The 23,035-nt window shown below is 35.3% G+C and overlaps 1 protein-coding gene across 1 annotated transcript in view; it reads left to right on the top strand.

Moving 5' to 3' along the window:
• Positions 1 to 23,035, top strand: part of LOC131077374 (polyubiquitin) — a 297,730-nt gene that overhangs the window by 71,599 nt on the left and 203,096 nt on the right. The window lies entirely within an intron of this gene.

The raw sequence follows: 23,035 nt of genomic DNA, 5'->3' as shown, positions 1-23,035 counted from the left end.
ATGACAGTTAAAATATTGTCAAGAAGGATCAAAGACCAAGACATGATCATACAAACAACAGAGGACAACATGGACCAGTTGAATAGCACATAACACAGCAACAGCAACTTGCTGTGAAACATAGTAGCAGTACAAAAAAATAATCAGCTGAAATATATTAAACCACTGTATACAATAGCATTACATAAGATGGAATCTTGGAAATACAACTGTATAAGAGAACCAGCCATAACACAGCTAGGAAATAAGCAACCAGCTGAATGCTTGTTCAAAATGAAAGACCTTAGACCTAGAGCAATGCAGAAGATGGAATCTTACATCGTTGAAGAATCGGTAATCGTTATTACCGGGGAGATACAATTGTATAAGAGAACAACTAGCCATAACACAGCTAGGAAAAAAGCAACCAGCTGAGATGCTTGTTCAAAATGAAAGACCTTAGACCTGGAGCAATGTAGAGCTTCCTATACTTGAGCAGCTGGGCCACTTGGCGTTTGATGTTACAAATGTGGAATTCCAACTTTAAATTCTTCCTGGAGGCCTCCTCAAGATGAGAGAAAAGAGATTTAAGACAATAAAAAATGTCACAGTAAAACTTTACAAGTGCAATTTCCTGATAATCATGATGATTATTAAATACTGCTATGCATCAAATTCTCTTTAAGTGCAGTAACATAACATGTCTAATTCCATCAGCAATAACATTATTATGAAGCCCAACCCCAAGTAAGCCTCTCTTTCCAACTGAGTTTATGTTCAAAAATTGCTGGAAAATCTTGAAAGACAAAATTCCAAAGTTTCTTTTCGCAAACTGACAATCCCAAAAGATGTGCTTTATATCTTCCTGTCCATGGCAAAAGGGGCAATTAATGGGTTGGACAACAATACACCTCAACCTACCCCCAATGGGCAACTTGCAATGTAGTATCTTCCAAGTCATTAATTGGGTCTCAGCATTGATTTTTGATTTCCTTATTTGAGTAGAAAGTTTTGCCCAAAATCTTTCACTAAATTTGTAATTTCATTTAATGTTTAGGCGAGATTTCGAAAGCAAATCAGGAAGCAACTGTAAGTTTTCTTTTAAGGGGAAAAAATAGTAAAGAATAAGTTGATAACCATAGCCAGTCTTTGAAAAAATTACATTGAACAGGAGTACATAGCTTCATAGATATAGCTCAAATGGCACCAAGGATTGAACAAAAATCACAAATGGTCTGAACTTGTTACTCAGATTGAATTGAGATTTAACTATATGCCATGGTAAACAACTCAAGGTATTATTAGTACCTGCCGATAGGCAAGAATACTAATGCATCCATTTGGTGCATTAAATTTTTTAAGGCAGCCAATCATTAAAAACTTTTTTTTCAAATTTGTTCATATTTTTATAGTTTCATTTTTTGTATATTTTTCCCCAACTCAAATAATACTATTTATCTGCTTTTTCATTGGTGTACTCTGCAAACAGTCATTGCAAAAAAACAATTTTCCTCAATTATTTAGTCATTTTTTTTATGAACCATCCAAAGTGTTAATAAATTTTTGGTCTCATTGATTATGATAGATAGTCCTTGAAATCCACATACACTTACCAAAATCTTATCTCATTCAGTGAGATCCAAGAAAATCTAAATAAAATATTGTTTGCTAGGATGTATTGTCTTACAAATGTGATATAATTCAATGCATATTTAATATACTTTTTGACAATTATATATATTTTGAATACATTAAACTATTACTATTGTACATTTAACATTTAATTTATAATAAATTTCACTGTATATGTACTTGTCACATTTAGTTTTTTTATATACATAGTACAGTAAATGTCTGGAAACATCCTCTTGGTTAATGTATGCACATGATTTTTTGTGCAGCCATTCGGCATATTAATTATTTTTTGTTGACTCCAGAATGTTTCTCTCTATTCTTCTGCCTTTATCACTTTTTATCACCTGTGTATTTGAGCAATGCTGGAGATAGTTCTTTCCAAGGGGACTACATGCGCGTGCAGAGAGAAAGAAAAAAGAGGTATTGGAATATTAATAGTTTCGTTGCTTATTTTCAACTAATTTTGTTCATCTATGAAAAACTCTCGGGATTGGCACCTGAACTTTTGGGGTACTCATGTTCAGAATTCCATGTGGTTGTTTACTTAATTCAACGTAAACAATTTTTTGCTTAACATCTGTATTGAATTCTAGTTTGCAGAATGGTCGTAATTTTTTTATGTATAGACACAAAACAGGTATGCGTTGAAACTAATATCAAACCGTAAGCCTCTGCTATGTTTGTTATTGTACATTTTTCTCTTCCAAACAGAAGACATCGCACTGGAAAATATATGCCACACTTAAATCATTGTAAACAACAATATATCTGACTCCGAAATAATGAGACCCAAAGCTTTCCTCATAAACCTGCACTTCATCCCCCTATCTCCTCCTTGTTCCATTCGATGGCTTATTTTAGGGTGATGGGCAGTATTACTAGTCCAGTGACTACATCAAGCACCATTTATCAATGTCGTGGAGCAGCAACGGAAGATTTTAATGTGTTCAGAGGAATGGTGCCAATGCCCCATTATTTTTTATCACATCCTTGTGTTAGAGGCCCAATTTTCCAAATCGAAAACTGTGGCCGATCTCCTAAATAATTCCCCAATACTTTTACTAAATAATTCTTGTGTTTTACTTGTTCTATTTCTTTCCCTTAAAGAAATTAATTAAACATTAGACCTACTTTTACTAATTGATTTGTTAAAATTAATTATTAAACTTAAATTTCAATTTAAAAATAAGTACTTTTTAAATATACAAAATTCTGAACATTTAAAAATTATAATATTTAAGCTTTTTTATTTTAGAAATAAAAGAATAAATTAAACATTACAAATAATTTAGGTCTAATGATTCAATTATTAAACTTAAATTTCAATTTACAAATAAGTACTTTTTAAATATACAAAATTTTGAACATTTGAAAATTATAATATTTAAGTTCTTTTAATTTATTCCTAAAATAAAAGAAGAAATTAAACATTATAAGTATTATAATGTTTTAATTCATTTTCCAAAATTTGTAAACAATTAAATCTTTGTACAAAAATATATAACTATTTTCCTAGGAATAAACTAAAAGAAGAAATTAAACATTATAAGTATTATAATGTTTTAATTCATTTTCCAAAATTTGTAAACAATTTTATCTTTGTAAAAAAATATATAACTATTTTCCTATTAATTATTATTTCAAATTTCATTAATTAATTTTTTTTCCTTTTTTTTCTCTTCTAAGAGAAGTTTACCAGTACTATGAGTTACAACCTTGTTCAATTACTTGGACAATAGTAGCTTTTGAGAAATGATTTTTCTTCAAAGTCAACTTATTTTTTAATCTATTTTCTATTTTGTATTTCATTAAATTTATTTATATGCATATTTTTTATGTAAGATAAAATTTTCCAATAAACTTAAATTTTTAATATATATATATATATTGGTTTGTTACATCCACTCTTTTAATATTGTTCTCTGGAGATTGACATTTTTGTTCTTCATTCCTCGTATCTTGTAACATAAGTTAAGTAGTGGCAGCCAATTACAACCATGTTCAATATGTCAAACAACGACAACTCTTGAAAAAATGATTTTTTTAAAATATTTATTTTATTAATATCTTTATTTTTTTCTCACTATGGAAAGTTTATTTAACCCTTGCAGAATAATGCTAGTTGAATTACGCTTATGCTAGTTCAATTTGCGTATTATAATAGAATGTACAAGGTGACAATGAATAAGCATGTCTACATTCCCCCACCAAAATGGGATTACCTAGTTATTGAGTCAATTGATTTGACTACAATGGCACACATCTTTTGTTTTTCATTCTCCATCTACTGAAGAATCTTTGAGGTCAATCTTAGGCGAAGAATTTCTCCAAAGTGCTCATAAATCAACATACTACTCTGATGTTGTTTCATGTTTTTTGTCAAACTGTATGGACTTGGTCCAGAACCCAAAGTTTGTGGAAAAGTTAGCAGATTCATATGTTCAAGATTATTTTGCTCCATCAATTGGATACAATGCAACAATCAATGTCTGTGATGCAAGAAACCATGAAGGTCTATTCTCCCAGGACACAATAGCACTATGTGATGCAACTTCATGTGTTTATAATGTTGTAAAAATTGTTGCGAACAATAATTGTGAGTTGGTTTTTACACATGCGTTGAAGGAACATCATCCATTTGGGCCATGATCTGACAATGAAGTTGTCAAATGTCTTTAAGGCATTGATGTTTTAATACACACATATTCCTCCTCATCCACCTATTACAACTACACCTTCCACACTTGCTTCGAAAGCCTCTACTTAATTTGCAGTTACACCTTTCTCATGTAGTTGTGTTTATGCTTCACTATTATACCATCTAAACTATGTATGTTTCCATGTTTACTAGTAAGAATGAATTCCACTTGTAGCCTTAAGTCAGCTTCACGGTAAAGTTTAGATTCAAATGTGTCACTCTTATTTGTCACAATGCCTTCTTGCATTATTTATCTAAGTATTTCAGATGCATGTGTATGGAAATGCAAAATCAATAATCGCAATCATGATTCCTATTTGTTTCAACTTAAAGAATGGTTGATGTCATAATGTTTGCAATCTTCCATTATGTAAAAAAATCAACAACTCAATTATGTAATCTGTTATTGGAAATATAGAAGAACAAGTTATTATTTTCTTTGTAGACAACAAATTTAACTTGAGCAATTGTTCATGTCATAATGTTCATATTGTCCCATTATGTCTTAAACTTAATATGTCACTTACGTAATGTGTGAATGAAAATATTTTGAACATATTGTTTTCATACCAAATATTGAACCGCTATACATTTATGTACTATGTTTTCTACAGGGCATCAACATCCAATGTGCACATAGTAGTACAAAAGTGCAAAATACAAAAGGATGGTTGTCCCTGTATATCACACTAACATGTCATTTGAGTTAGTTGCACTCTTTGTAGAAATGCTCATTGTATTTTTCATGCTTGCCACAGTGAAGGACACTCCTCTATTCATTTTTTTATTGACTTGCAACGTAGTACTTTTCTACTAGTTCTTTGCATGGGCCATTGTACAGTGAACTACAAATGAAGGCCATTAATGGTACAACAAGCATCTCCCTAACATTGCCTAAATAATCTCAGAAGCTAAAATTGAGTTCAAATAAGTCCACATATTATACAATGCAAAAACGATATCAAGGTGTAAGGAGGCATCCATGGGGTTGTTATGTTGTAGAAATTAGAGACCCCATATCTAAGCGATGACAATGGCTTGGAACATTTGATACAGTTGAAGAGGCAGCCATTGCCTATGACAGAGTTGCTACATGCTTGAAAGGAATTAGACCATATATCAATTCCACAACATGCAACCTCTTCCAATAGAGTGCTATGTCATCTTCCTCAAAAGAGTCCAATTACAATGAACAAGGAAATTGCAAGAGTTGCACAAGCAAAAATTTCATTCTATATCTTGATCGTCCTTCCAAAATAAACCATGTTGTTCCCCCGATGACTACTAAACCTATTCACAAAATTCTTGTCTCCTATCCTAAATCCATTGTGCATAATGTCACAAAAATGAATGAAATGGGTAATTGCATAGTGTCAACTGATACTTTTGACTTCTTTCTATCAAATGCATCCAACCAACCAACAGAAAATACATCTACAATGAATGCTTATCCAGCTACTAGCTTGTTGGATCAAATCATCGACAAATACTTACCAATATCAAATGTTGATGACATTAATGAAGGCAAAAGAAAGAATTATGCAAATCATATTACCTCTAAATATTTGCAAAATTCTATTGGTCCACCTCATTTCTCATCTCCAGTTATAGAAAAAGTAGCAGACACAGATTCAAAGTCTCTACACCTAGAGGAAATCAATGGTATGAAACATAATTCCACATGATTTGTCTAGTTTTCATAAGTGCTATTTACTAATTGAAATCACTAACAATTTATTTTTCTCTTATATTCTAGACAATGTTCAAGGTTCTCTTCAACCAACTACTCTATGCCACAAAGTGAACATACTTCCTACCAAGGTCAATATAGTTGGCGAGATATCAAGCATGGGAGGCATGTCGAATAGTTACCCCTTCAAAAATAACAAATCAATTGTAAGTTAGTGGAATGACTATTATTTCTTCAAACAGAAAGCACCTGCCCTGCCACAAAAAAAAATGTTGTTAGATTTGTTCAGAAGTTGAATCACAGGTGCAACAACTAAAGAAGGACTTGGCAAAGATAGAAGAAATCTTAAAGGATTTGGCAAACTATAATGTCAAATTATGCACATATTTCCAACACATTGTTCATCCTTTATTGTCTTCACCTATGCAAATAACTTCTGACTCCTCCTAATCTATGTAAATGTCACAAAATGTGCAAACTCTTTCTAAAGCCCTATCTTTGCAAAGATATTCAAAAGTGAAATTTGTAAAGGACAAGTTATTTTGAGACAAATGTATGTTCTGATTTTAAGCTCTCTGTGTATTATTTACTAATGCTTCAAGTTGGATTCTGCAAAAAAATCACTAAAATAAGAATTCTATGAATACAAACACATTAAATTTGAGAATTATATAATACAAGTATAAGTGTTTGACAACAATTGCCAAATTAATTATATGATGCTTGATAAAAGTTACTACACCAGTAAAGTAGTACAATGCTCTATCATGTACTCATTCTTCCTAGACCCCCTTGTACATTTGCCTACACATTCTGCAACAATAATTCACTACTCCAAATGAGTTACAAAGGAATACATAATACAATTTCAAATTGTTTATGCCTCAGTTATGGTTCATATAAATTGTCTATAAATGACTCATAACAATAGAAATTACAATTATTTTATGACAAGTACAAAGCAATATACACTTCAACTACTACTATTGTGTACAACATTTATTCATTGAATTTTTATCTGTTTGTATTTTTCCATAGGCAATGGAAAACCATAGTTCAGTACACCAAACTTTTTATAGAGGAATAAGTGGCACAATTTAAATTTGTTTATGCCACACTTCCTCCAGCTTGAACTTTAAAATTGTAAGAAAACTAATGCAAAAAAATTCCTTCATATAATAAAACGTTATACTATCTCAATTATAATACGGCTTGTACACATTTGACAATAAAACAACTTTGCCTGGTTTATTCAATTCATTTAAATTGTAATCAAAATATTCATGCTTTCATACATATAATAATAAAACCTTATACTAACTCAATTATAATAGGACCTCTACACATTTCACATTAAAACAACTTTGCTCCATAGTTTGTGGACTTTCTTTGTTATATAACTTCCTAAATCTTACAGTCCAATAGATGCCAAGCTAAGAGTTAACAATAAAACCATCTACTTTTTCCTATTCTAAACTAATTATACCAAAGGCAGGAACTTGAAACTTTGCGTCTCTTGTTAAAAGGATGTCACTATTGATTTGGTTCTACAAGGTATGAAATATAAAATATCACTCAACACTTTTTGAAATTGAAGTATTTTGTAGTGTTACATTTGTCACTAGCATGGATAAATTATTGGAATTAAGAAAAAAGAAATGGATTTTTATGTGGACCTAACATTCAATTGTAGGCACAATCTTAGTTGAACTACCAAAAAAAGAGAACACATAGCCACTCGTGGTCTTTCAACTGTCCAAGTCACCTACCCAAATATGTACCCATAAAACACTATATATCGAACTTTTTATCCACATAATTAGTATCATGATAACACAAAAAATAATCAAAAGTATCTCAAAAATAACTAAAAATCCTCTTAACATAAGTCATGTACTCTGTACCAAGGTTAAACATAAAAGATGCTCAAAACTCTCACTACTTTGGGAAATATATCATATATTATAAACCATTATATACATTAGGATAACCCATACTATTAGCATAATACATGTTAGACATATATTCAAAATAATCATATGATTTGGGAAATATATCTAAATAAAGTTTAATGCTAATGGGAAAAGGAATACTCATAGGTTTGCAATCATGTATATTAAATTGCTACAAAATGGTGTCAACATTCTTACTCTAAATTAGACAAATCTTTCTATCCACAAAATCCATATCACTCTTCATTTTATACTTCATCCCCCAAATGCTTCCATACTAAATGTTCCAAAAAGCTAAGTTTTGATCTCACTAATATCACACGTTATTACCCATGAATGGGTCATTGACATAAAGGAAAAGGATTATAATCTAATCATCAATAATTTTAATATAAACACTGTTGGCATTCTGATGCAATTTTGTATGACCGGTAAACAATATGGTTGTCATTGTTGGCAACATCATCTCCTTAGTCTTCCCAATCCTTAGGGAGTAAGCAAACTAGGCAGTGAGTAAATAGGCAGATAGTAAGACCAGGCAGTGAGTAAACTAACAGACAGTAAGTATACTGGCAAGCAGTAGACCGACAAGCAACAAGGCGATCGGGTAGCAGTGAGTAGATCGGTAAGGAAGACGTCCACCGGCTAAGCAAAGACTAAACTGGTACACTGGAAGAAATCGGCTAGTCAAGGTATTGATGGTTCACCGAAAAAGTCGGTAACCGACAGACTGGTAACGTTCAGTTACAATCAGTAAAATCAAAAGTCTTCTCTCAATCAACCAATGAACATATCGATATGTTTGACAGAATTGACAGAGATTCCTGCATGATTCCAGAAGTGCATTTTAAGGCTTGACAACAAAATTTTGAAAGGTATGTTTTGGAGGGAAAATTTGGCGAAATACTTAAGGATCTATAAATACACAAATCTCATTGCTGAGAAGGTTGTTGTCAAGGTGGTTAAAGTTAAATGTGAAAAAGATCACAGGGGGAGTTTCAAAGCATATAGAGCCGAGTAACAAAAAACCGGTAGAGTGGGGTTTCATAGAGAAGTGACTTAGGTGACAGAGGACTGGCAGTGCAGGATTCAAGTATCAACAAACCGGAAGAAGGCAGAGTTGTGAAGGATAGGCACAATCGATGCAGACCATGACTAATGACTAATTGTGATTTGATCAGGCTAATGTGTAGCTTCATGTATCTGATCATTTTATCTGTTGTTTTGAAATAACTGCAATATAAATCCCTTAACTGGGTGGACTTTAACAGGTCCCATTGTATAAATCCCTTAACCGGGTAACATCTTAACTAATGTTCTAAGTCCTTTAACTAGGCTAGCTTTAACTTGGTAAAGGCACTAACCGACCTTCATCAAAATCCCTTAACCGGGTGGCACCTAACCAGTGTCTTTGTAATCTCCTAACAGTGATGGCTCTTCACCGGGCATACTCCAGAAGAGTACAAATTTTGTGAGTTCCTACTCACACCGTGGTTTTCTTCCTATTGGGTTTCCACAAGATAAATATGTGTGTCTTTGTGTATCTTTTCATGAATGCTTAATCTTCTACAGTAATTGTGTACATTGGTGAATAGTTAATTAGTTCATATTTAAAGATAAAGTTTCAATTAGTAAAAACCGGTAATGTACTGATTCACCCCTCCCCTCTCAGTGCCGGTAATGTACTGATCTAACAAACACAATGATCTTTTTTTACCCTAAGAAAACCCATTTTAGGTGCAAATGCATCAAATTTTTGGTTCAACATTTTGGTTGATTTTCGTAGACCATACAATGACCATCACCATTTCAGCCTAAAAACCAAATACTCATTCCCCTTCATAATAAAACTAAGCCTTTGTTACCAAATATTTTAAATACAAGGTAAACTATTAAAAATGTTATTTCTCCAAAGGGTTTAAATCTAATTTTAATAATACAACATTGGATTACCCATAGAAGAAATAACATAGAAACTGTTAGAGTTATCATGTATTAGCTAATAATTATTTATTTGATTATTAGTCTATTATCCTCTACACTTAAGCTAAACTTAGGCTTTTAATAATATTGTAGGTATTTAATAATTATTCTAATTATTAAATACACATTATCCCTTTAGGGTTTCTTTAGGGTTGCATAATCTCCTTTTATAAGGATTGTATTGTATTTCTTTATTCTTGGGATCTTTGAAGTTGTATTTCTCAACTTCTTCATGGTATCAGAGCTCTAGATCTGTTGTTGCTTGTTCTTGTTTTTTGAAGATTTTTTGGGAGCTTTGAGGGTTTTAGTTTTAAGAGGTTTTCTATTGGATATGGGGGTACCCTTATTTTTTTGGACATTTTGGTCTCAAACGGATCACATGGTTGTGCTCAAAGCACCCATAAACCCCTATTTCCATATATAATTTGTCCAATTTGGATAAAGTTGACTTCTAGGGCAATTTTTTTTGCTCAAGGCCATACAACCCTCTTCTGCATGCGAATCGAGGCAAAAAATAAAAATAAAATAATTTTGGGTAGTTTAACATTGTGCCCAGGCCAATGTTGTCTCTATAATGGCTTGCTGCCGTCGACGGTTTACTAACCATCGCAACCAGCCTCTAACATTCTACTCCTCATTGCCGATAGCGGTAACCGCCACTACCGCAGCAGTAACCTCCACCACTGCAATGATCGCCATACTGTCGCCTGACTGACACCATCATCCGACTGACACTACCACCGCTATACTACGCCACCTCCACCATTGCTCAACCTGGCCCACCTACCACCTCCGCCTAGTCACCACTCCTGGCCCTTCTTTGCATGCTTTTTGATGGGGGGTCATTTTTTTGCCATAACTTGGGCAAACAAAGTCAGTTTTTGGCAAAACAAATAGGCGTCAGAAAGCTCTGTTTGAGATCTCTTTAGATTTGGAGGTTTGATCTTTGGTTTTTGTTGTTTTGATGTATTTTTTTGATGTCAAAGCCAAAAGTTCTTTTTTGTACTCTGAGAGGCATATCTTGAGCATCTGGGCTCCTTTTTTGGCACACAAGATATCATTGGAAATCTGGTTTTGTGCATTTTCTAGTGATATGGGTCTTATTTCCAAATTCTGCTCCAGATACATTTTATTTAATATTTTGCATTTATGCACTTTGGTGAATATCTTGGATGTTTCAACTCTTGGGATCCTTTTATTTGTGTGGAATGACTCATCTTTGGCTATTATTTCTGTATTTCTAGTCTTTTGTCTTCTTTGAGCATTGTATACATCATTTTGTAAGCATTTTCATTTTTGCAAACACACTAAGATAAAGTGCCACTATGCCTTGCATGCTTGGGATCTTGCACATCTTGTACCTTATTGTACTTGCACTCTATTATAAAGTGCCATGGGGGGTTTGATGTTTGCCTTTGTTTACCATCTACCTTTGTCATGTGAGTGTTCCTTCCATGACATTAGCCTCGTGATGTGTGTCAAGTGAGTGTTCCTTCCACAACACTAGCCTTTATATGTGTTTGTACTTTCTGATGCACTCTCGATGTTCATGGTTCTTCATCGTGTATTTTTTCTTGGCATTCAGTTTCAGTGTACCTGTCACCTCTCCCTTGTCAGCATTATGGGGGGGTTTCTCCTATTGGTTGCTCGTTCTAATGCTTCCTTGGTTCATTGGAGTGAGCTATGTATTTAGTATTTGTTCCTATGTACTAGGCAGATATAGTGGCTGGTTACCTATGCATTTCGGTGAGATGGATCATTTACCATATGGACACTCTTTCATTCCTTTTTTTTGAGGCAACCTTCCATCGTCAATTGAACAACTCTTCAAACTTTGGTGTTTTTTCCATCTGTATCTTCGAGTTCAGTTGTTTGCCTTTGTTTTCCTGATTCGAGTAGTGTTATTTGAGGGCAATCATGCAAATTACAATCTTCTCTACCTGATCATCTTATATTTCAGTGAAGGTTCTTCAGATCGACGGTTATTCTTCAATACTGTTTGCAGCTTCATGCTTCAGTGGTGTTCTTCATGTTCATCCTTTGTTCCTTTTTTCTGGGACATTCTCTTGTTTGGAGGCTTCTTCAGTCCTTCAATTGTATTTCTCTTTAGGAGAGGAGTTTTTCCCATGAGGTTTTCTCCCTTTATCTAGTTGTGAGAGATCTTTTGTATTTGGGTACCTCATCAAGCCTAGTTGTTGGGACCCATTGTTACTTTCATGCATTTTGTTTATATGCATTTTGAATCCTTAGTTTTTTTTAGCTACTCCCTAAGTTCATCTTAAGGGGGGGTGTTAGATTTATCATGTATTAGCTAATAATTATTTATTTGATTATTAGTCTATTATTCTCTACACTTAAGCTAAACTTAGGCATTTAATAATATTGTAGGTATTTACACATTGTCCCTTTAGGGTTTCTTTAGGGTTGCATTTCTTTAGGGCACACTCTCCTTTTATAAGGATTGTATTGTATTTCTTTATTCATTCCCTCTCTGAATGATAATCTTTTCCTTCAAAGCCATTATTGCTTTTTTGCCTCCATTCTTCTCTTGTGATAGGTATTTTGCTTGCAGGTGTTCTTGGGATCTCTGAAGTTGTATTTCTCAACTTCTTCAGAAACTTAAACCAAAAAACAAAATGAGAAAATCATGATCCTGTGTCACACAAAATTGGATGTATCGAGAAAAAACCTTTCAAGAAATAAACTCATTATCAAAGAGAGGCTCATTATCAAAGGAAATATATATTGTTAATATCACTAACATGAATAGGGAGGATCTTCCAACCTTGATAAACAGACTAATATTTTATACCTATCAAATGATATCCTTAATGTGTTTACACCAAAATCTTATGGAATGTAAATCCTTAAAGGAATGGGTCAAAAGATGAAAGTCTCAATTTCTCTTCATGATACTTCCATCCCTCCAAATTCAAAGGACTCGTCCTTCATTTTTCCTTCTCAAATCTATTACCCCACATTTTCCACTCCATATTCCACTAATTCAATTTCTACACATTTTCTTGTAACCAACCTCACCCATCTTGCATTGCTCCTACAACTATTTTTTTCCTACTCCCATGTATGTCATAACCTAATTATACCTTTCCACATTCCTTATACTATTAATCCCTCCACCACTCAATCCCTGTGCGTTTATACCACCATATATTTTCTCACATTGTCATCCATACCTCCACTATTAACTAATCAATCTTTGATACTATAATGAAGAGACGTGATGATGTTCAATGCAGATCAACTTCTTTGCCTTTAGGAAACTTGAAGGAGAAATACTGAATAAAACTTTGCTAGAATTTGAGAACTTCATGGGTGATATTGATTAATGATATAAACAAAATTCTTCATCTTCCTCACCCATAACATTCTCTAATAATGAAATCCCAAATAATGGGTATCATGTGCATTCAACATTGAAGGACACTATCAAAATATCTTATATACCATTGAAAGAATTTATCCTACACATGTTGTTCTAAATGTTCACATAATTGTGTGAAACTATATAAGATTTAATTGTATCATGTAAACAACAATAAATATAGATATTAATTAAGTTTTATAAGTACCCAATGTACCCTATAGATATCATACATGTTCTTTGATCTTTGGTCTCACTCTTCTTATTAATGTCTTGAGTGACTAGCTCAATTTATGAGTAGTTACTAATATCGTATCGAAGTTGTGGCAGCTATATTGTGAGTGTGGGTGATATTTTTCAAGTGGTTAGGATCACTAATAGAAATATGTTCTACACTTGCACTTGTTGTGATCTAATATATCATTATTTTGTCTTAATTACTCAATTGTGAGAGTTCCATGGTATCAAATGATGTATGGAAGAAAAGGAGGGTGTATTTATTTTGAGTTGATTTTCTTAATGTGGTATTATTTACAAGAGAATTGGTGATTATATATAAATATTAGTGATTAGATTTATATATTTGACACCTAGATCTAGAACAATAGATTATACTTTACTATAAATCATGCCTTGGTGTGCAATGGGTACACCAAAGAGTTATAGAAAGTCAAGTAGGGAAAATTTTGGTCCATTTTTTTGAATACATGAGGTTGCTTGATATACAAAGATAGAGAGATAGAGAGAGGTAGAGGGAGAGATAATGATAGAGTCAGGGAGATTAAGAGGGAGAGGGAGAGGTAGAGAGGAATACGTATAGAGGAAAAGGGAGAGGGAGGGATAGAGAGTTATAGATGGTGAGATAGAGTGATAGAGAGATAGATTTATAAGGAGACAAAGAGGGAGAGAGAGAGAGAGAGAGAGAGAGAGAGAGAGAGAGAGAGAGAGAGAGAGAGAGAGAGAGAGAAATATAAGGAGACAAAGAGGGGGAGAGAGAGAGAGAGAGAGAGAGAGAGAGAGAGAGAGAGAGAGAGAGAGAGAGAGAGAGAGAGTGATAGAGATAGAAATATAGATGGTGAGATAGAGTGATAGAGTGATAGAGATAGAAATATAAGGAGACAAAGAGGGGGAGAGAGAGAGAGAGAGAGAGAGAGAGAGAGAGAGAGAGAGAGAGAGAGAGAGAGAGAACGATAGAGAAACATGAAGTATGGATAAAGATATAGTGTAAGGTAGAGAGATGGATAAATAGAGATTGATGGGAAGAGAAAGGGAGAGAGTGGTAGAGATAGCTTGAGAGGGGGAAGATTGTGTTTAATCTTCTAGTGTTGATATAACAATGTTTTTTTATCCGCAAACACTTGATATGTAACAACTTTCCATTTTGAGTCAAGAAGATAATTTTTTATCCTTTAAATCAAGAACCCTCCTACTGCAATTGGTCTTTATTCTTTCAATAGTTATTTGACAAAAAAAATTAAAAATGTAGGTATTAATTCGAGGAGCAACATAGATATTAGAAGAAGAAAATCCTCTCACCTAGTGGAAATATCTTTACCCTCCATTTAAGATTGAGATCAACATGGATGTATTACAAGAGTGAACAAACAAGCTTAGTCACATACCAACACATCAACTATGTATGAAAATTATAAACATGCATGTGTTTTGAATCTATGTTTAGTAGCATTTGTTGCTAATTATATTTTTGCTTTCATTTATGTAAGATTTAATAATAGAAAGACAACCTAGTATGGAGCTAGTGGAGGCACCTTATATTTGGGTATTCTTGCTACCCATGGGGAAGCTAATCCAAGTCCTATTAGTGGTCAAAAAGAAACATTATGCGTAGATTTAGGTAAATTCCTAAGTTGAGACGATGTCCATTTTAGAGAGGCCTTGAATGATGTATTGTCTATATGTTTATGCAAGGATCATTCACCAACCCTCATTTTAGGACATTTTTATCTAAGAAGAAATGTTAATCATGAGAGACACATTTGAGAATTTATAAACGAGTACAAGTGTAGTGGTGAAGGATTGACATAAAAAGAGACTTTGTTCATAAAGTAGTAGATATTTAAATTTGATTTTTTCATTCAAATTAAATAATATAATCATGGTCAAAGGGTTAAAATCATTTAGGTTTAACTTTATTAGTAATTCAATCATTTAGGTTTTAACTTTATTAGTAATTCTAAAGGGTTGATTTTTCATATAGTTAATCATTTAATTGAAAACTGATTTATAAATTCAAAATACTATACAATGTAATTTTTTAAAAGTTATAATAAAATATTCACATTGATAAAATAATATATTTATAAGTGTTGAGGAAAAATCAACACTACAGCTCCCAAGGATCACCTACATGCAAACTTGTCACAGAAGAAGAGAAGCAAAAACAAAGCTATGGAGGCTAGAATTCAATGATCCAAAAAAGAGGAGTCATATTGATTGTGCAAGAATAATGCAACACAATTTCAAATTACAAAAAGAGAATCCTTATAAAAGGATACTAGAAACCTTAAAGGAGAAAACCCTAAAGAATTATAAGATGCCTAAATTTTGCTTAAGCGTAGAGTATAATAGACTAATAATCAAATAAATAATTATTAGCCACAACATGATAACTCTAACACCCCCCCTTAAAATGAACTTAGGGAGTGGCTAAAAATAACTAAGGATTAAAAAATGCATGTAAACAAAATGCATGAAAGTAACAATGGGTCCCGACAACTAGGCCTGATGAGGTACCCAAGTACAAAAGATCTCTCACAACTGGAAAAAAGGAGAAAACCTCATGGGAAAAACTCCTCTCCTAAAGAGAGAAATACAAGTGAAGGACTGAAGAAGCCTCCAAACAAGAGAATGTCCTAGAAAAAAGGAACAAAGGATGAACATGAAGAACACCACTGAAGCATGAAGTTGCAAACACTATTGAAGAATAATTGTCGATTTGAAGAACCTCCATTGAAATAGAAGATGATCAGGTAGAGAAGACTATAATCTATATGAGTGCCCTCAAATAACACTACTCAAATCAGATGGCAAACAAAGGCAAACAACTGAACTCGAAGATATAGATGATAAAAACACCAAAGTCTAAAGAGTCGATCAATTGAAGATGGAAGGTTGCCTCCAAAAAAGGAATGAAAGAGTGTCCATATGGTAAATGATCCATCTCACTGAAATGCATAGGTAACCAGCCACTGCATCCGCCTAGTACATAGGAACAAATATTGAATACATAGCTCACTCCAACGAACGAAGGAAGCATTAGAACCAACAACCAACAGGAGAAACCCCCCCATAATGCTGACATGGGAGAGGGGACAGGTGCACTAAAACTAAATGCCAAGAAAAACTACATGATGAAGAACCAAGAACATCGAGAAAGCTACAAAAAGTACAAACACATATAAAGGCTACTGTCATGGAAGGAACACTCACTTAACACACATCATGAGGCTAATGTCGTGGAAGCAAAACTCACCTGACAAAGGTAGATGGTAAACAAATGCAAACATCAAACCCCCCCATGACACTTTATAATGGAGTGAGAGTACAATAAGGCACAAGATGTGCAAGATCCCAGGCATGCAAAGCATAGTGGCATTTTAGCTCAGTGCGTTTGCAAAAAGGAAAAAGCTTACAAAATAATACATACAATGCTCAAAGAAAACGTAAGGCTGGAAATAGAAATAATAGCCAAAGACGAGTCATCCCACACAAAGAAAAGGATCCCAAGAGCTGAAACATCCATGATATTCACCAGATTACATAAATGCAAAACACTAAATAAAATATACCCTGAGAAGAATCTGGAAAGAAGACCCATACCACTGGAAAGTGCATAGAACCATCTTTCCAAGGATATCTCGTGTGCCAAAAAAGGAGTCTGGATGCTTAAGATATGCCTCCCGGGGTGCAAAAAAGAACTTCTGGTTTTGACGTTAAAAAAAACATCAAAACAACAAAAATAAAAGATCAAACCTCCAGATTTGAAGAGAGATTGGAAAGAGATTTTTGACGCCTATTAGTTTTCCAAAATCTGACTCTGTTTGCCCAAATTATGGCAAAAAAATGACCCCCCTATCAAAAAGCATGCTAAGAAGGGCCAAGAGTGGTGACTGGGTGGAGGTGGCAGGTGGGCCAGGCTGAGTGGCGGTGGAGGTGGCACAATGCAGTGGTGGCAGTCAGACGAAGGTGTTGGTCGGGCAATAGTGTGGCATTCATTGCGGCAGTGGAGGTTACTGTTGTCAGCAATGTGTCATCAATGGGCAGTAGACCGCCAGAGGTTGGCTGTGGCGGTGGAGGTTACTGTTGTCAGCAACGTGTTGTCAACGGGGAGTAGACCGCCAAAGGCTGGACGCAGCGGTTAGTAAACCGTCGGCGGCAGCAAGCCGTTACAGAGACAGTAGCGGCCTAGGAACACCATTAAACTACCCCAAAAAAAATTATTTTTAATTCTAATTTTTTTTCACTTCAATCCGTGTGCAAAAGCGGGTTGTACAACCCTGAGAAAAAAAAATTGCCCCAAAAGTCAACTTTGTCCAAATTGTACAAATTATATATGGAAATAGGGGTTTTGGGGCGCTCTAAGCATATCTATGAGGTTCACTTGAGCCCAAAATTCCCAAAAAGGAAGGCTACCCCCAAATCCAATAGAAAACCTCTTAAATCTGAAACCCTCAAAGCTCAAAAAAATTCTCCAAAAAACAAGAATAGGCAGCAACAGACCTGGAGCTCTGATACCATATAGGTGTTGAGGAAAAATTTACACTATAGCTCCCAAGGATCACCTACATGCAAACCTGTCACAAAAGAAGAGAAGCAAAAACAAAGCTATGGAGGCCAGAATTCAATGATCTAGAAAAGAGGAGTCATATTGATTGTACAAGAATAATGCAACACAATTACACATTACAAAGAGAGAATTCTTATAAAAGGATACTAGAAACCCTAAAAGAGAAAACCCTAAAGAATTATAAGATGCCTAAGTTTAGCTTAAGCATAGAGTATAATAGACTAATAATTAAATAAATAATTATTAGCCACAACATGATAATTCTAACAATATTCATGGCCAAAGAGGTCATGACAATTACTAAAAATGTATTATTACGTAGATTAGTGGAGAAAATTAAATAGAAGTCTTGATAATGATCTCTCTCCTCATGATTTATATATATTTATTAAAGATATGGATGTTAGTTAATATCCAACAATTATACATTAAATGAAAGGTAAACTCACTATCACTACTAATAAATAAAATGCAAACACATTAAAATACATCATAACTAATAAAAATATAAAATTTTGTAATATAATAATTTTTTTTAAACATATTTAATAATTTATATTATGGTAAAAATTAAATATGATATATAATAATAAATAGATATATTTAATTCAAATAACAAATTTAAAATTAGTTGATAAAGAGTAAACAATTTAAATCATAAATCATAAAATTTCATCTATATCATTATTAAGAAAATCTAAAATATAATTAATGCATGCATTAATAAATTAATTTATATCTTTAATAGATTTACTATTAATATAATTTTTTTAAAAATTGAATAAAAGGGTAAAAACTTTATTGAAAATCAGACACAAGAATTACAAAGAGAACCAGAGCCCCGAGGCCCCAAAAAAATAACCACAAAACTAGCCCCAGGTCAGCCAACTTCATAACTATCCATGTCCTCAACAAAAATATTTTGTAAGTCTTGATGATAATCTGAGGAGAGATGCTCCAAATCTTCAACTTTCCAATCACTACCATGTTTTGAGGCCCACTTAGCTAGGCAATCAGCTGCTCTATTCCATTCACGAGGAATGTGGATGAAAGAAACCTGCTCCATTAAAGAGCTAATATGAAGAATCTGCTGAACAATTCCTGCCAACTGCCACTGAATCCCACACACCTTCTCAGTCAACAAGTTAACAACAATTTGTGAATCTGATTCGCAAATAACCTTCCTTCGTCCCAGCTACCAAGCACGCTCTAGGGCATAGAGAATCGCAAATCCCTCCATAAAATTATTAGAGTGCCACCCTTTATGCACCGAAAAGAGGAAAACCACCTCCCCCATACTATTCCTACCAACCCCACCAACTCTAGCAGTGCCTAGGTTACCCCTAGAGGATCCATCAGTGTTAATCTTGATAAACTCATCCTGAGGAGGTATCCACCTTCCCACCCTTTGAACCTTCTTCATAGCCCATCTACCTCTTCTGACACAAGCGGAGGCGAGAGACAACTCCTGCAAACCAAACCTACTCAAAATATCTGCCTCGTCTTTACCCAGAGGAAATTCACCTCACATCTAGCTTCCACTGTCTCCCAGATCATAACAATGATTCTATTCCACACTTGTTGAACTACCAATCTAACCTCACCAAAGATCCTCCTTTTCCTCTCAAGCCAGATTTGCCACAGAATAAAAATGGGCCCAATATACCAGACAGTCTAGAGGAAGGAGGACAAGATAGGAGGTCTGCCCAAGCTGCTCTAGAATTCCACTAGAGAATCCACGTGAACACAAGGGTGCTTCCACACACCCCACCAATAGAGCCCAATAAGCATAGAGAAGGGACATCTGAAGAACAGGTGTGAGGAATCTTCTTCCCCATTACCACACAAAACACAAATAGAAGGCCCCAATAATCCCTGCTTGCGGATGTTGTCCTAAGTTAAGCTTCTATTAAAAGCCAAAGTCCAAGTAAAGTAGTTACACTTCGGCCAAGAAAAAATATTCCACACCTGTTTCCACCAGTGCACCTCTCTTCCCTCCAGTCTTCAGTTCAACAGTTCTCGGTATCCACTAGCCACAATAAAGATGCCCTTAGGATTTTGATACCAAGTAATCCCATCCCTACCCTTGAGGGAACTACAGTGTCTACTCACCAGAGTGCCATGTAACTCTTCACACTCTTCCTCCAACCCAACAACTTGCCACTCATTAGGAGCCTTCCATCGCTCCAAATCTAGCTACCCACACCTATAAACAACCTTGAAGTCACTCACCCTTGACCACCCTACCTCCAAAAACCTCAGGCACAGATTCCCAAGGTTAGGAAACTGGTCAAGGATGGGGGGGTATCCATCCCAAGAGTTGTTCCAGAAAAAGACCTCTTCCCCCCTCCTGCAAATCCAAAAGAGTCATGCCTTAATGAGAGAAGCCCCCCTCTTGAGAGTATACCAGATCATTGAACCTTTTCCCTCAAGCGGATATCTAGGGATTTCCTCCATCTGGATCCTCTGCATATATTTGTTGGCCAAAATCCTAGCCCAGCCTCGATCCTGCTCAACACACCACCTCCAGTACAATTTAGTCACCAGAGCTTCCCTAAATAAAATAGACTGCCTTAAACCAAGCCCCCCCGACTGCTTCGGGCTACACACCAAGTCCCAATTGACAAGACTCCATTTGGAAGAGGATAGATTGCCTGCCCATAAGAATTGCCTGGCCAGCGAGTCCAAACCCTTCAAGAACCACTTAGGAGCCACCTGAAGCATACATCGATAAATAGGAAGAGCCTGAACCATTGACCGAATCAGTTGAACCCTCCCAACAAAGGATAACCACCTGTGAGTCCAGTGTGTAACCTTCAGGCGAAATTTATCCAAGATACCCTGCTATGACTCCCTAGGAGGGTTACCAGGAGAAATACAGATACCCAAATAAGTCAAGGGTAGAGAGCCAACTTGGAATCTCAAGATAAGAGAAATCCTCCTTTAAATATTCCCAGGAGTGTTGAAAAGAGGATAGAAGATTTATCCTCATTGATCATCTATCCTGAAGCGGCAAGATAAACATCCAAAACCTTATGCAGATTAGTAGCTTCTCTAATCCGAGCAAGTCCCATAAGGGTCGTGTCATCAACAAACTGCAAATGAGACTGTGGTTGCAAGTCATTACCCCAACTCCAGCCCTAAAGAATACCTAGACCCACATTATACTTAATCAGCCTCCCCAAACCCTCAACTAGAAGAATAAATAAATAAGGGGAGAGGGGGTCCCCCTGGCGAAGACTCCTAGAAGCACCAAACAGCTCAGTATGATCTCCATTGATTAGCATAGAGAAAGAAGTAGACATAACACAACTCATAACCCATTGGATCCATTCATCAGCAAAGCCAAAAGCCCTAAGGATATTTTGGAGGAAGGACCATCGAACTCTATCATAAGCCTTAGCCATATCCAGCTTGATAAACATAGCTTTTTCCTTGGAGGTTGCCATAGAATGAATGGTCTCTGTAGCAATGACCACACCATCCAAAATTTGGCGTCCTTCCACAAACCCACTCTGCTCCTCAGAAATTACATCCCCCAAACACTTCTTCAACCTATCTGCTATCAGCTTAGAGATGATCTTATAAATCACATTGCAAAGAGATATAGGGCGGAATTGACCTAGCCTGTCAGCCCCATCACACTTGGGGATTAGAGCAATGAAGGTTGCATTCAAAGCCTGAAGCATCTGCTTATTCCTTGAGACTCCTGGACTACTTCCAATAAGTCCAGTTTGATAATATCCCAGAACTCTTGAAAGAATTCAACTGGGAACCCATCGAGTCTAGGAGCTTTTCCTTTCCTCATGTGAAAAATAATTCTCTCAAGTTCTTCCAACAAAATAGGACCCAAAATTTTCTCATTCATCTCCATGGTGACAAGAGAAGTAATGCAAGCAAGAATTTGATTCTCCTCCAATGATTCCCCTTGAGAGTCTTCATTGAAGAGGGACCAGAAATACTGTAACGACTCCCTAGAGATCTCCTACAAGGATAAACACTGTTCACCTCTATCATTGACCAGAACTGGGATGGAATTTCCATGTCTTCTTGCTTTCACTGAGTTGAAGAAGAAAGTAGTGTTCTTATCCCCCGCCTAAAGCCAATCAATACAAGCTCTTTGTTTCTAGTATATTTCTTCCCTAAGCTCCCACTCCTCTACAACCTTGACAACCATGTCTTCCTCCCTAAGCAAGGACTCTCACAAACCATGCTCTCTAATTTCACTAGTGATGTCATTCAACATTATTTGAGCAGCTTTCTTAGCCTGAAAAAATATTCCTGAAACCCTGGCAGTTCCACTGTTTAAGCTGGAACTTAACAAATTGCAACTACTTGGCAAAAGTGTACATAGCAGTACCGAAGGCCGGCCTCCCTTTCCTCCACCACTCCGCTATAAGAGCCTACAAAGTAGGATTCCAAAGCCACATAAGTTGGAATTTGAATGAAGGAAAGCAAGTGACCCGAGCCGAAGAAGAAACTAGCTTAATGGGCTAGTGGTTTGACCCTCTCCATTCAAGAATCTCAGAACTTGTGGTCCACCCCCCACCAATCCAAAAACTAGAAACCAGAAAATGATCCAACCTCTCCGCAATCCAATACTCCCCCACCCTCCTATTGTTCCAAGTGAACAAAACATTACCAAGCTTAATGTCAACAAGATGCAATGATGATATAGTATCCTGAAAAAGAATAGAAGAAGGTTCCAAACGCATAACACCCCCCTTCTTCTCACTCAACTCAAGGATGGCATTGAAATCTCCCGCCATAATCTAAGGATGAAAAGGAACCAGCCTTCTCATACAAGAAATATGAGACCATAAGTTCTGCTTACCTTGAAGATCAGTAGGGGCATAGATGTTAGAAAACAAGATTAATTCCCTAGACAAAGAGACTAGAGACAATCCCA

The sequence above is a fragment of the Cryptomeria japonica genome, chromosome 4 (genome assembly GCF_030272615.1).
Source record: "Cryptomeria japonica chromosome 4, Sugi_1.0, whole genome shotgun sequence".
NCBI lineage: Eukaryota > Viridiplantae > Streptophyta > Pinopsida > Cupressales > Cupressaceae > Cryptomeria > Cryptomeria japonica.
This window is presented reverse-complemented; position numbering and strand designations above follow the sequence as displayed.